The sequence below is a fragment of the Cannabis sativa genome, chromosome 3 (assembly GCF_029168945.1).
Source record: "Cannabis sativa cultivar Pink pepper isolate KNU-18-1 chromosome 3, ASM2916894v1, whole genome shotgun sequence".
Classification (NCBI taxonomy): domain Eukaryota; kingdom Viridiplantae; phylum Streptophyta; class Magnoliopsida; order Rosales; family Cannabaceae; genus Cannabis; species Cannabis sativa.
In genome coordinates this window covers 73,384,615-73,400,408 of record NC_083603.1, presented here as the reverse complement: position 1 = coordinate 73,400,408, position 15,794 = coordinate 73,384,615, and positions in this window count along the sequence as shown.

The following is a 15,794-nucleotide window of genomic DNA, read 5'->3' as shown; positions in this document are numbered from 1 at the left end:
ATCACATTATGAAACTGGGTAAGTTACATGATTAAAACCCTAATCCCAGGAAACCCGAACCAACAACTCTAGGTTCTGTTATACTTTCTAGGGGTTAATCAAACTCTGGAAATAGGGAAACACCCAACCACGGTACAGAATGGACAAGAATTGAGGAAATGAAAGGCCTGGGGAACCATGCCGAAACCGGCTAGCCGATTTTACACGTATGTGTGAAACTGGTTACCCGGTTGCACCAGTTCACCCAAGAAATTTCATTTCTTGCTCAAAACTCCACCAAACGTAACCAAACCTTCCAGAGTACCTAATTAGGGTATACACAACATAATCCAACTAGTATTTCATAGAAAAACATACAAAATCAATTTATGCCATTAGAGATCAAAGCTTTGAGGTCAAAGCTCAAACTTGCATAAATCAAACACAACACATTAAAACCAGCTGCAAGAACTTGAAACCAACTCAAATGAACCCTAAAAATCAAACCCTAAACAAACCTAACTCTAACAACCCCCATTTCACAAAATCACATAACCAAACCAACTAGAAACTTGAGAATTAAAGAAGGGTGCTACTATGTAACACCCTAACTAACATAGGCGTATTACGTGATTTTTAAACATACTGTGCAGCTCGTTGCTAATCAACGAGGTTTATGGAAAAACGTGATTAATTAAAATTTTGCTTTTTAATTAAACTTATAAACAATATTACAAAAGACTCGGGATCCCGAATATAAAATCATTTACAAAAAGATTTGACTGTTTATCTGTTACATAAAATAAAAGTCGTCTAACGACCAGTTACAAAAAAATCAGCCTCGATGTCCCGATGATCCTACGCTCCAGGCCTAACCGCCCCGACATGTACAATCTTCACGAGCTCGCTCACGGTCCATCAGCTTTAGCCTTGCCTTTACCTACACATAAACGTAAACTGTGAGTCGACAGACTCAGTAAGAAAAGCATAATAATACTCATACATAAATCTAACTGCCGTGTCCAACACGATACTGTGTCCCGCTACTGCCGTGTCCAACATGGTACTGAGCCACTACTGCCATGTCCAACATGGTACTGAGTTTTGAACGTTCACAGGGACGATACTATTGACAAGTATCCTCCTGATCGGTCGAACCGGTCATACTCCGGCTGCTGGTCATACTCCAGCCTGTACCGACGCGATAGGTCAATAGCACGGAACCACCAACCAAATGTCAGCCTGATCGGTCGAACCGGTCATACTCCGGCTGCTGGTCATACTCCAGCTTGTACCGACGTGACAGGGTTGGATGGTTCGAAGCCTATATACATAACTAATGTAATCTAACAGGCTTCCTACATGCACGCTAAACATGTAATCTACATATGCATACTGTTATACTAATCTTACCTGGATTCCGAATTCGGTGTGCCGGTCAACCTGACTGGAACTTTAGCTGAGCGGCGGATTACTGGCTCCTAAACCATAAAAATCACAACGCTATAAGTGACACGCTCAATCACTTCCCGGGGACTTAAACTAGGAACTAAAAGTTTCCCTATCGATAAAAAGCATGGCAATACCCCTAAAAACATAAAAACGAGGAAAAACACGGGTTCTGAAAATTCCCCAACCGGTAGACCGGTTGCCCAACCGAATTCCGGTTCGGGAATCTTGGACCCTCATCCGGAATTCCGGTTGCACAACCGGAATTCCGGTTCCTCGCAGGAATTTTTCACAAATTCCTAACTCAACCAAATCAAACCCAATCTATACCAAACCTTCCAGCCTGCTCTAAATACCCCAAAGAACATATCCAAGGCATCAAACTAACCCAGAAATCACAGATACACAAATTGCCATTAAAGCTCAAGCTTTGAGTTCTAAACTCAAACTTGAGCAAATCCCACAAACATGCAATCAAACCTGGTTAATTCTACTTAAATATGCATGATTAAGCTTCTGAAAACAAACAAGAACAACAAAGAACAACATAGTAACAGATTACACAACATTTCTTCAAAAATCATAACTTTTTGCATAGAAAAAGCTATAGCATGCTCAACCTAATAATCATGCATCAAAACAACTTAAATAACCCTAATCTAACAAGTTTAAACTCAGAAACAACAACAAGATTTCAGCAGCAACAATAACAAATAATCAAGCATGCATTTCATCAATTTTCATAAAATCTCAAGAAAACAAAGTAGAGAAAGCTAGACAAGAATTACCTTAATTAGAAACACTCTAACTTGCTGAAAATTACTTGAAAAAGAAAAGGAAAATCCAAGCTTCTTGCTGCCCCAAATGGCCGAAAATGAGAGGAAAAGAGAGAGAGCTTTTTGGAAAAATTCTATTTTCTACACTTAGTAATTTTTTTGTAAAAGGAATAAGTGAAATCAAAGCCACCTCTAATAATTCATTTCAGCCATTAACTAAATAAAATAACATTTATTTTCAAATAAACAAGTCACTAAAAGACAAAACACTAATGGGGCAAAAAGACCATTTTGCCCCTCCACCATAAAATCACAAAAATCATACTAAAGGGGTATTTTTGGGAAATTCTAAATTCCCGGCCATTCCCGACATTCCCAATGTCTAAAAACCCGTCCCAAACTAAAACATGCTAAGTTGTGATTTCTACTGAGCCAAACGCCGAGTTCCAAAATACCGGGCACCGGAAATGCAAAATATGAAAACTACTAAATAACATAACCATGCATTTCTGAATTCCATAAATAACAGTATAATAAATTATTTAAATAGCTATAAATAATTTCATAATTAATCGATAATTTCCAAATTAGCTAAGCGGGCTTTACAACTATCCCCCCCTTAAAAGGATTTCGTCCCCGAAATCTAACCTGAATAACTCTGGATATTGAGCTCTCATATCTGACTCTAGCTCCCAGGTGGCTTCTTCCACCTTGCTGTTTCTCCAGAGAACTTTGACCAAAGCTATGGTCTTATTCCGAAGGACTTTATCCTTTCTATCCAGGATCTGCACTGGCTGCTCCTCATAAGTCATGTCTGGCTGTAGCTCAAGACTCTCATAACTGAGTATATGAGAGGGGTCTGAAACGTATTTTCTCAACATCGAGACATGGAATACGTTGTGAGCGCCGATAAGGCTGGAGGCAATGCTAACCGATATGCCACTTGACCTATCTTCTCGAGAATCTCGAAAGGTCCTGTAAATCTAGGGCATAACTTGCCTCTTTTCCCGAAACGTTTAATCCCCTTCATCGGAGATACCCGTAAAAACACATGTTCCCCTACTTGGAACTCAACATCTACGCGTTTCGGACCGCGTAACTCTTCCGTCCGCTTCCTGTGAGGCAAGCATTCTAGCTTTTATCTTCTCTATCGCCTCATTGGTCCGTCATGCGACTCAGGACCTAGGTATTTCCTCTCCCCTGTCTCATCCCAGTGGATAGGGGATCTACATTTCCTACCGTACAACAGTTCATAGGGAGCCATCCCTATCGTACTCTGATAACTGTTGTTGTAAGAAAATTCTATCAACGGTAGATACTTATTCCATGAGCCTTCAAAGTCCATAACACAGGCTCTCAAAATGTCCTCCAATATCTGAATTGTCCTTTCGGACTGACCATCTGTCTGAGGATGGAATGTTGTACTGAATTTTAGCTTTGTACCCATTGCCCGTTGCAAACTTTGCCAAAATTTGGAGGTAAACTTCGGATCCCTGTCCGAAACTATAGACTTCGGTACCCCGTGAAGTCTCACTATTTCTCTGACATATAACTCTGCCAACTGATCCACTATAAATGTTGTTCTAACCGGCAGAAAATGAGCAGATTTCGTAAACCGATCCACCACTACCCATATGGAATCAAATAAACCCGTGGTCCTAGGTAACCCGACCACAAAATCCATCGTAATATCCTCCCATTTCCATTCTGGTAGGGTTAGAGGCTGCAACAACCCTGCTGGTCTCTGATGTTCAGCCTTAATCTGCTGACAAGTGAGGCATCTCGATACGAATTCTACCAAATTCTTCTTCATACCGCTCCACCAGAAGTACGGTTTCAAATCTTGGTACATCTTAGTGGTGCCGGGATGCAGAGAATACGGGGTAGAATGAGCCTCCTCAAAGATCTCATTTCTAAGTTCCACACTGTTCGGAACACAAACCCTGGCTTTATACAAAAGCATCCCACTGTCTGACACTGAAAAGTCCTTGGCTTGACCAGCCAACACCTCATCCCAAATCTTCACTAACTCTGGATCCGTCATCTGAGCAACTTTTATTCTTTCCAATAGATCAGAGTGCAGCGTTAAGCTGTGAAGCTGACCTACCACAAACTCAACGCTGGATCTAACCATGTCCTCCGCTAGCTGAGGTGAGATCTGAACCATACTAGCTATTTGCCCGGGACCCTTTCTGCTCAGGGCATCGGCCACTACATTGGCTTTTTCGGGATGATAGAGGATCTCACAATCGTAATCCTTCACTAATTCCAACCAACGCCTTTGTCTCATATTCAAATCTTTCTGAGTAAAGAAATACTTGAGACTTTTATGGTCGGTATAGATCTCACACTTCTCCCCATAAAGGTAATGCCGCCAAATCTTCAGTGCAAAAACCACTGCGGCCAATTCTAAATCATGAGTCGGGTATCGCTGTTCATAATCCTTTAACTGACGGGAGGCATAAGCGATGACCCGATCGGCTTGCATCAACACACACCCCAAACCCTGTTTGGATGCGTCACAATAAACTACGAACTTCTCCTTGTCCGAAGGCAAAGCTAGCACCGGAGCAGTAATCAACCTCTGTTTCAGCTCCTGAAAACTAGCTTCACATTTATCTGACCAGATAAACCGCTGATTCTTCTTTGTAAGCTCAGTTAGGGGCATTGAAATTTTGGAGAACCCTTCCACGAACCTACGGTAGTACCCAGCTAAACCCAAGAAGCTTCTGATCTCTGTCACTGTCTTCGGTCTCGGCCAATCCCTGACGGATTCAATCTTCCCGGGATCCACCTTGATCCCGTCTTTGCTCACAATGTGCCCTAGGAAGGACACCTGAGATAGCCAGAACTCACATTTCTTGAACTTGGCATAAAGTTTATGTTCTCGAAGCCGTTGCAGTACCATCTGAAGATGTAACTCATGCTCCTCTTCTGATTGAGAGTACACGAGGATGTCGTCGATAAACACAATCACACAGATATCGAGGAAATCCTTGAATACTCTATTCATCATGTCCATGAATGCTGCAGGAGCATTGGTTAGTCCGAATGACATAACCAGAAACTCGTAATGTCCATACCTAGTGCGGAAAGCCGTCTTCGGAATGTCCTCCTCTCGGATTCTCAACTGATGATAACCCGAACGGAGATCAATCTTAGAAAAGACCGTCTTCCCCTGAAGCTGATCGAACAAGTCATCGATCCTAGGTAATGGATATTTATTCTTCACCGTTAGCTTGTTCAACTCCCTGTAGTTGATGCACATCCTCATAGATCCATCCTTCTTCTTGACGAACAAAACCGGGGCTCCCCAGGGTGACACACTGGGCCGAATGAACCCTATGTCAAGCAACCCTTGGAGCTGAATCTTTAATTCCTTAAGTTCAGCTGGAGCCATTCTATACGGGGCTTTGGAAACCAGTTCCACCCCTGGTGCCAAGTCAATCACGAAATCAATCTCCCGCTGAGGTGGTAACCCTGGAAGTTCTTCGGGAAAAACATCTAAAAATTCCCGAACTACCTTGATGTCCTCTGGCCGAATGGTATCTGGCCGAGTGGTGTCCACCACCACGGCCAGAAACCCTAAGCAACCACCGTGCAACAATTCTCTCGCTGACATAGCCGAGATCACCGGGATCTGAGATCCCTGAACTGAACCAACAAATACAAACGGTTCTTCACTTTCCGGTTGGAAGACCACCATCTTCCTTTTACAGTCAATGCTCGCCGAATATTTAGATAGGAAATCCATTCCTAAAATAATATCGAATTCGACTAAATTCATCTCTATCAGATCCGCACTTAACTCTCTACCATCTATCATGATCGGCATAGACCTAATCCACCTATTGGAGATAACCAATTCTCCGCCAGGTAACAGGGTTCCAAACCCTGATTCATATCTATCATAGGGTCTACCCAATTTACTAAAGACTCTGGCCGCCACATAAGAATGTGTAGCCCCAGAATCAAACAGCACTGAATATAGTGAGTTGCTAATAGAAAGCTGACCTGTGACAACTGATGGGCTGGCATCTGCATCAGCCTGCGTGATAGCAAATACCCTGGCTGGAGTGGGTATCGCTGGAGCTCTCGGTGCCTCTGGTCGGAGCTGGGGAGAATCCCTCTAGAAGTGTCCGAGCATGCCACAATGAAAGCATCCCTGACCTTTGCACTCGCCCCGATGGTGCCTCTTGCAGCTAGGGCACTCGGGATAGGAGAATCGGGTCTCAGTACCACCAGGACGACTCCCTCTGTTCTGGTTCCCCCGGAACCTTTTGTTCTGACTCGAGCCACCGGAAGCAGTGGGTGCTCTCTTCCTCTGGTCAATGGCCGAACCACTACTCCCCCTGCTATAGCCTGATGCAGGAGGGGTAGGAGTTCCGCCACTCACCGGAGTACTGGCTGATCTAGACATACACCCAACTGCGCCCTCAGCTCGAAGTGCCTTCTCCACCATCTGAGCATAGGTGGTGCTGTCGTCTGTGGTAATCATCAGATCATGCCTGATCCTGGCATTCAACCCGTCCAGATACTTCTCCTTCTTGTTGAAGTCGGTCGGCACAATTCCCGAGGCTAACCTCGCCAACCGATCAAACTGAGTAGTATACTCAGTGACGCTCATGTTCTCACGCTGGGTCATGTGAGCGAACTCTTTCCTCTTGGCGCTTCTGACCGCCTCATTGTAATACTTTGCGTTGAAGAGTTCCTAGAACCTTTCCCAGGTCATGGTGGTGACGTCATGGATCTGAGACACCATGTCCCACCAGACCAAAGCGTCCTCCTGGAACTGAAACGTGGCGCACACCACTCTGTTGTTACCGGTGACACCCATGAAATTCAGAATCTTGGTGATCACCGTCAGCCATTGCTCGGCTTTCATTACGTCCGGACCTCCCAGGAAAACTGGAGGTGCTTGCTTCCGGAACCGCTCATACAGAGGTTCCAATCTATGGGCCGCCACCACTATCTCGGCACAGGCGGCGAGGGCAGGTGCCACTGGAACTATGGGCACTGGAACTGCAGGAGCACCCTGCTGTCTCAACCTCTGAATCTCGAGGTCTTGTTCTTCGATCCGGGCTTGCATCTCTGCAAACCGTAACTCCCAGTTCTGGGCTCCCTGATCGGCTGGGGGAGCCTGGGCAGCCTGTGGCGGGTTCTCATCACCCCGGCCACGAGCCCTGCCTCGGGGACCTCTACCTCGGCCCCTAGCAGGTGGGGGAAACTAAGCTCCCTGTCCTTGGTTCGACCCTACGGAGTTGCCCTGACTCCTGGTAGTCCGCCTGGCGTCCATCTAGTTAGAACTGCCTGCGAAACCAAGAGTTGGCATATCAGGTCGTATTCAAGGAGAGCTTACTAATGCCGCTTAATTTGGAAATTAAAACGAAACATGCGCCTATTCTACTATCAGGCTACTAACATGCTTCCTAACAGGCTTTTCTTTTTCATAACTGAATAAAATAAACTACTAAAGCAATAAAGGCTTACTGAACCGTGAAACGAGCTAACTGCTGATGATGATTGTACATGTCGTGACAATCTTCGGAAGACAACCTGGCGGCTCTGATACCAAATTGTAACACCCTAACTAACATAGGCGTATTACGTGATTTTTAAACATACTGTGCAACTCGTTGCTAATCAACGAGGTTTATGGAAAAACGTGATTAATTAAAATTTTGCTTTTTAATTAAACTTATAAACAATATTACAAAAGACTCGGGATCCCGAATATAAAATCATTTACAAAAAGATTTGACTGTTTATCTGTTACATAAAATAAAAGTCGTCTAACGACCAGTTACAAAAAAATCAGCCTCGATGTCCCGATGATCGTACGCTCCAGGCCTAACCGCCCCGACATGTACAATCTTCACGAGCTCGCTCACGGTCCATCAGCTTTAGCCTTGCCTTTACCTACACATAAACGTAAACTGTGAGTCGACAGACTCAGTAAGAAAAGCATAATAATACTCATACATAAATCTAACTGCCGTGTCCAACACGATACTGAGTCCCGCTACTGTCGTGTCCAACACGGTACTGAGCCACTACTGCCATGTCCAACATGGTACTGAGTTTTGAACGTTCACAGGGACGGTACTATTGATAAGTATCCTCCTGATCGGTCGAACCGGTCATACTCCGCCGTCGGTCATACTCCACTGTACCGACGGGATAGGTCAATAGCACGGAACCACCAACCAAATGTCGGCTGATCGGTCGAACCGATCATACTCCGCCGTCTTGGTCATACTCCGGCTCGTACCGACGTGACAGGTTGGATGGTTCGAAGCCTATATACATAACTAATGTAATCTAACAAAGCTTCCTACATGCACGCTAAACATGTAATCTACATATGCATACCGTTATACTAATCTTACCTCGGATTCCGAATTCGGGTGTGCGGCCAACTCCGACCGGAACTTTAGCCGAGCGCGGACATCGGCTCCTAAACCATAAAAATCACAACGCTATAAGTGACACGCTAAATCACTTCCCGGGGACTTAAACTAGGAACTAAAAGTTTCCCTATCGATAAAAAGCATGGCAATACCCCTAAAAACATAAAAACGAGGAAAAACACGGGTTCTAAAAATTCCCCAACCGGTAGACCGGTTGCCCAACCGGAATTCTGGTTCTGGGAATTACTGGACCCTAATCCGGAATTCCAGTTGCACAACCGGGATTCCAGTTCCTCGCAGGAATTTTTCAAAAATTCCTAACTCAACCAAATCAAACCCAATCTATACCAAACCTTCCAGACCTGCTCTAAATACCCCAAAGAACATATCCAAGGCATCAAACTAACCCAGAAATCACAGATACACAAATTTCCATTAAAGCTCAAGCTTTGAGTTCTAAACTCAAACTTGAGCAAATCCCACAAACATGCAATCAAACCTGGTTAATTCTACTTAAATATGCATGATTAAGCTTCTGAAAACAAACAAGAACAACAGCAACAACATAGTAACAGATTACACAACATTTCTTCAAAAATCATAACTTTTTGCATAGAAAAAGCTATAGCATGCTCAACCTAATAATCATGCATCAAAACAACTTAAATAACCCTAATCTAACAAGTTTAAACTCAGAAACAACAACAAGATTTCAGCAGCAACAATAACAAATAATCAAGCATGCATTTCATCAATTTTCATAAAATCTCAAGAAAACAAAGTAGAGAAAGCTAGACAAGAATTACCTTAATTAGAAACACTCTAACTTGCTGAAAATTACTTGAAAAAGAAAAGGAAAATCCAAGCTTCTTGCTGCCCCAAATGGCCGAAAATGAGAGGAAAAGAGAGAGAGCTTTTTGGAAAAATTCTATTTTCTACACTTAGTAATTTTTTTGTAAAAGGAATAAGTGAAATCAAAGCCACCTCTAATAATTCATTTCAGCCATTAACTAAATAAAATAACATTTATTTTCAAATAAACAAGTCACTAAAAGACAAAACACTAATGGGGCAAAAAGACCATTTTGCCCCTCCACCATAAAATCACAAAAATCATACTAAAGGGGTATTTTTGGGAAATTCTAAATTCCCGGCCATTCCCGACATTCCCAATGTCTAAAACCCGTCCCAAACTAAAACATGCTAAGTTGTGATTTCTATTGAGCCAAACACCGAGTTCCAAAATACCGGGCACCGGAAATGCAAAATATGAAAACTACTGAATAACATAACCATGCATTTCTGAATTCCATAAATAACAGTATAATAAATTATTTAAATAGCTATAAATAATTTCATAATTAATCGATAATTTCCAAATTAGCTAAGCGGGCTTTACATACTAGGGCTTACCTTGGGTTCAAGAACCTTTGAATCCTTACTGAAATTCCAGAAAAATGAGCTGAAAAGAGGTGATCTCCTCTGGTTTTTGTCCCAGCCGAAGAGAGAAAGAGAGAGCTTCAAGGGAAAAAATTCTTTTTCCTAAATTTTGATTTTTCTTCAAATGGGAAAGGATTTTCCTAACTAATCCTTGCTGAAATTACTAGTGCTAGGTGTCACTCAAACAAGGCAGCCACTTAACCCCTAACCAAAGGTAATTACCAAAATGCCCATTACTTAAAACTTAAGTATTTTTAAGACTAGGGGTAAAATGGTAAAAAAAACCATAACCCCGCTCAACCTCGATATTTTATTTTCTCAAAAATATTTCCCACTAAGAAATAAGGTTCTAAACTTACCCATGTGATCAAACTAGCCATCCATCGCATTTTTCGTTGTCGCCGAGCAAAAATTACAAAAATTGCATAATTCACATATAGGACAAATAATACCCCTAGAGTTTAATAAAATCTCCGGAATTGAGAAATTATAAATCTAATGCCCATTTCAAATATTGGGGTCCAAAAATAATTAAATTCATAAATAATTATAAAAATAACAGAAATTAGTGCTAATTGCCTTTACTAATCCAAATTACTAAAGCGGTCATTACAATTATCCCCCCGTTAAAAGGATTTCGTCTTCGAAATCTAACCTGAATAGCTCTGGATGTTGAGTCCTCATATCAGACTCCAACTCCCAAGTGGCTTCCTCCACCTTAGTGTTCCTCGAGAGCACTTTAAGCAAAGCAATGGTCTTGTTCCGAAGAGCCTTTTCTTTTCTATCAAGAATCTGTACAGGTTGTTCTTCATAGGATAAGTTTGATTGCAGTTTAAGGGATTCATAACTCAAGATATGAGTCGGGTCTGAAACATATTTCCTCAACATTGAAATATGGAATACATCGTGAACAGCCAACAGTGCTGGTGGTAAGGCTAGCCGATACGCTACTTACCCGACCTTCTCAAGTATCTGAAATGGCCCAATGAACCTAGGGCTCAACTTACCCTTCTTCCCGAAGCGCCTAATACCCTTCATTGGTGAAACCCACAGGAAAACATGTTCCCCCGCTTGAAATGTGACATCTCTGCGCTTCAGATCAACATAACTTTTCTGCCTGCTTTGAGAAGAAAGCATCCGAGCCTTGATCTTATCAATGGCTTCATTGGTCCTCTGAACTAACTCTGGACCTAAGTACTTCCTTTCTCCTGTTTCTTCCCAATGAATAGGGGAGCGACATTTCCTACCATATAGCATCTCATAGGGAGCCATCCCTATTGTACTATGGTAGCTATTGTTATAGGAGAATTCAATAAAAGGCAAGTACTTACTCCATGAACCTTCAAAGTCCATGACACAAGCTCGCAGTAAATCTTCTAATATCTGAATTGTTCTTTCTGACTGACCATCAGTCTGAGGGTGAAAGGTTGTGCTATACTTCAGCTTAGTACCCATAGCCTTCTGAAGACTCACCCAAAACTTTGATGTAAATTTTGGATCCCTATCTGAGACAATAGATTTAGGAGCTTCATGGAGATGAAGTATCTCCCTCACATAAGCGTACTGATCCACTGAATATGTTACTTTCACTGGCAGAAAGTGAGCTGATTTTGTGAATCTGTCCACTATGACCCATACTGAGTCATACATTGCTGTGGTTCTAGGCAATCCAGTTACAAAATCCATCGCAATGTCCTCCCACTTCCACTCAGGAAGGACCAAAGGTTGCAATAACCTTACCGGCCTTTGATGTTCAGCTTTGATTTGCTGGCAGGTTAAGCATTTGGACACGTAGTCCACCACATCTCTTTTCATCCCATACCACCAGAAGTAGGGTTTTAAATCCTGATACATTTTGGTGGTTACCGGATGCAATGAATAAGGTGTGGTGTGAGCTTCATCAAGTACCTCTTTCTTTAGCTCATCAATATTAGGAACACAAACCCAAGCTTTATACAACAACATTCCATTATTCGAGACTGAAAAGTCTTTAGGTCGACTAGCCATTACCTCATCTCGAACTCTGACTAGCTCAGGATCTTCTAGTTGTGTCTTTCTGATTCTCTCTAACAGATCAGACTGAAGTGTTAAGTTGTGTAACTTTCCAACTACAAATTCTATCCCTGCACTAACCATTTCAAAAGCTAGTTGAAAGGCTATCAAAACCGTGGTGCAGACCTGCCCGAGACCTCTTCTACTCAAGGCATCAGCCACAACATTGGCTTTCCCGGGATGATACAGAATCTCGCAGTTATAGTCTTTGACTGATTCCAGCCACCTCCTCTTCCTCATGTTCAAATCTTTTTGGGTGAAGAAGTACTTGAGACTCTTATGATCAGTATAAATCTCACATTTTTCACCGTAAAGATAATACCGCCATACTTTTAGAGCGAAAACCACAGCGGCAAGCTCTAGGTCATGAGTTGGGTAGCACTGCTCATAATCTTTCAGTTGACGAGAGGCATAAGCTATGACTCTGTCAGCTTGCATCAGAACACATCCTAGACCCTGTTTGGATGCATCACAATGAACAACAAATTTCTCTTGATCTGATGGCAAAGCTAACACCAGAGTTGTTATCAAGCGTTGCTTCAACTCTTGAAAACTTGCTTCGCACTTGTCTGACCACACAAATCTCTGATTTTTCTTAGTCAACTCGGTTAGGGGCATAGAGATTTCAGAAAATCCCTCGACAAAACATCGATAATACCCTGCTAAATCAAGAAAACTTCGAACCTCCGTCACAGATTTTGCCCTCGGCCAATTCTTCACTGACTCAATCTTACTTGGATCAACCATAATTCCATTCTTTCCGACAATATGTCCCATAAAAGATACCTCAAACAACCAGAATTTGCACTTTTTGAACTTTGCATACAACTTGTGATCCCTAAGTCATTGCAATACCATTTGAAGATGATGCTCGTGCTCCTCTTCTGACTGATAGTGTACAAGGATGTCATCGATAAACACTATAACGCAGTTATCGAGGAAATCCTTGAACACCCTATTCATGAGATCCATAAAGGCTGCAAAAGCATTAGTCAATTCGAATGACATTACTAGAAACTGATAATGCCCATATATGGTTCGAAAAGCAGTCTTTGGTATGTCCTCTTCACGAATTCGGAGTTGATGATAACCGGATCGTAAGTCAATCTTCGAAAACACTGTCTTTCCTTGAAGTTGATCGAATAAATCACCAATTTTGGGTAATGGATATTTGTTCTTAATTGTCAACTTGTTTAGTTCCCGATAGTCAATACACATTCTGAGGGAACCATCTTTCTTTTTCACAAATAGAACCGGAGCTCCCCAGGGCGTTATACTGGGTCGGGTAAACTCAATATCAAGCATCCCCTGAAGTTGTAACTTAAGTTCCTTGAATTCTATTGGAGCCATTCTATATGGAGCTTTAGAAACAGGTTCGGATCCAGGTGCCAGGTCAATCACAAAATCAATTTCTCGTTGCGGCGGCAATCCTGGCAACTCCTCGGGAAACACGTCGAGAAAGTCTTTTACCACTCTGACTACCCCAGGCCAACATGTTTCGGATCTGCTGGAGTCAATCACCACTTCTAAAAATCCTACACATCCATGATGTAGTAGATACCTAGGCCTCAATATAGAAATAACTGGGATCCGAGACAACTGAACTGATCCAACATAGACAAATGGATCTTCACCTTCTGGCTGGAAAGTTACCATCTTCCGCTTGCAATCTATACTGGCCGAATACTTGGACAGAAAATCCATCCCAAGTATGATGTCAAACTCAGTTAATTCCAACTCTATAAGTTCAACACTCAACTCCCTATCCTCGATCATAACCGGCGTAGACCTAATGCGCCTATTAGAGATAACGAATTCCCTGCTAGGCATTAGGGTTCCAAACCCTCTTTCTAAAATATCATAAGGCCTACCCAAAAGATCAATTACTTGTGTAGCCACATATGAGCGTGTAGCTCCGGAATCAAATAATATAGTAAATAAGGAGTTGTTGACGGGAACATGGGCACTCAGGGTAAGAGTAAATACTCGAGCGGGTACCTGTTTTACCTCAGCTTTCGGCTCTTCTTTCTTTGCCTGAGGGCAATCTTTCTTGAAATGCCCCACCATGCCACACAAAAAGCATGTTTTTCGATTGCACTCTCCCGGATGATGTTTCTTGCAACGTGGCCACTCAGGGTAAGAGTAACCCTGGCGTCCACCTCTGCCTTGGTTCCCACGAAAGTGCTTGCTTTGCCCCAAACCACCAGATGCCGAGGTAACTTTCCTCTTCTGATCAGTGGTGGAGTAACCACCATCCCTACCATAGAAAGGAGTAGGAAAAGTGGGGGTTCCACCAACACTCGAAGTCACTCGAGGCTCCTGAAGGAATTTCACAGCACCCTCGGCTCTCAAAGCTTTTTCAACCATTTCAGCATATATGGTTGCTGTTTGAATTATTTTATCAGGATCTAGATTTACTAACAAGTATGTTGTTTAACATCCTAATATGAATTCTCTAAAACAATGAAATAAACACATAAAGGTTTAAGAAAACCTTACATTGGGTGCAGAAAAATATAATGACTCCTTCCGTTCAGATCTCTGCCCCTTGATTCCTTTCTGTAGCAGAGCATTATCAAGATCTGAACCTGGATCTCTTTCTCTCCTTCTTAAGGCTGATTCTCCTTCTTGTCGATTGGATTCTTCACAGTCTTCCACTCTATGATTGAGATACCACTTGATGTGTGTGGGAACTCACTCTATCACTAAAGGCTGAATAATATGAAGAGAATAAGAGGAAAGGTGGTTTCGGCCTAATAGAGAGAAAGCTCAGGAAAGTTTTCTGAAAGTAAAATTTCATCAATCTTTAAGTGTGAGCCATCACTATCTATTTATAGGTAACCACCTAGGTTTAGGTTAGATTTATTTGGCATTAAAATATTAGAAAAATAAATGGTAAAACCGACACTAAGTGGCCGCCCATGGGTATTGGATTGGGCCCCACTTTGCAATTTTGCCATTTTGTCATTTTTCCATCTCATTTTCTCAAAAACGCTAATTTTCTAATTTAACCACTTAAATGCCAATTCTAATTATTTAATAACTAAAAAATTAATTATTCAATAATATTGTCATTTAATATATTAATTAATTAGACTTAACAAAGTCTCTTAATTAACAAACAAGACCTAGAATCTCTTTTCTTCATATTTAAGCCCTTGCTTAGTGAAAATTCATAAACTAGACATAGTCTAATTTTAGAATTATAATTGATTAATTAAAATCAATTATCTGAGTCTTAAAAGCAGTATGGTCTCAAATAGTATGGGGACCATGAGCCTATATAACCGAGCTTCCAATAAACAGGCCCAGAATTTACCAGGTAAATTCACTAACTTATTAATTCCTTGTTGCATCCACGCATAGAACTTGGAATTGCACTCTTATTCATATAGAACGCTCTATATGTTCCACGATATAAATACGCTATTAATTATCCATTGTTATAATCCCAATAATCAATGATCCTCTATAGATGATCTACATTGCATAGGGATAAAATTACCGTTACACCCTTTCAATGTATTTTATCCTTAAAACACTTGGCCACCTATAAATGATATTTTAGTAAAATAATATAATCACTAAAATGAGATCTCAATCATTTATCTCTATTCAGTCAAGCTCGAAGGAAATCATCGTTTCACTTCTAAATACCTATAGAAGCTATAGATTCCATATCTATGTT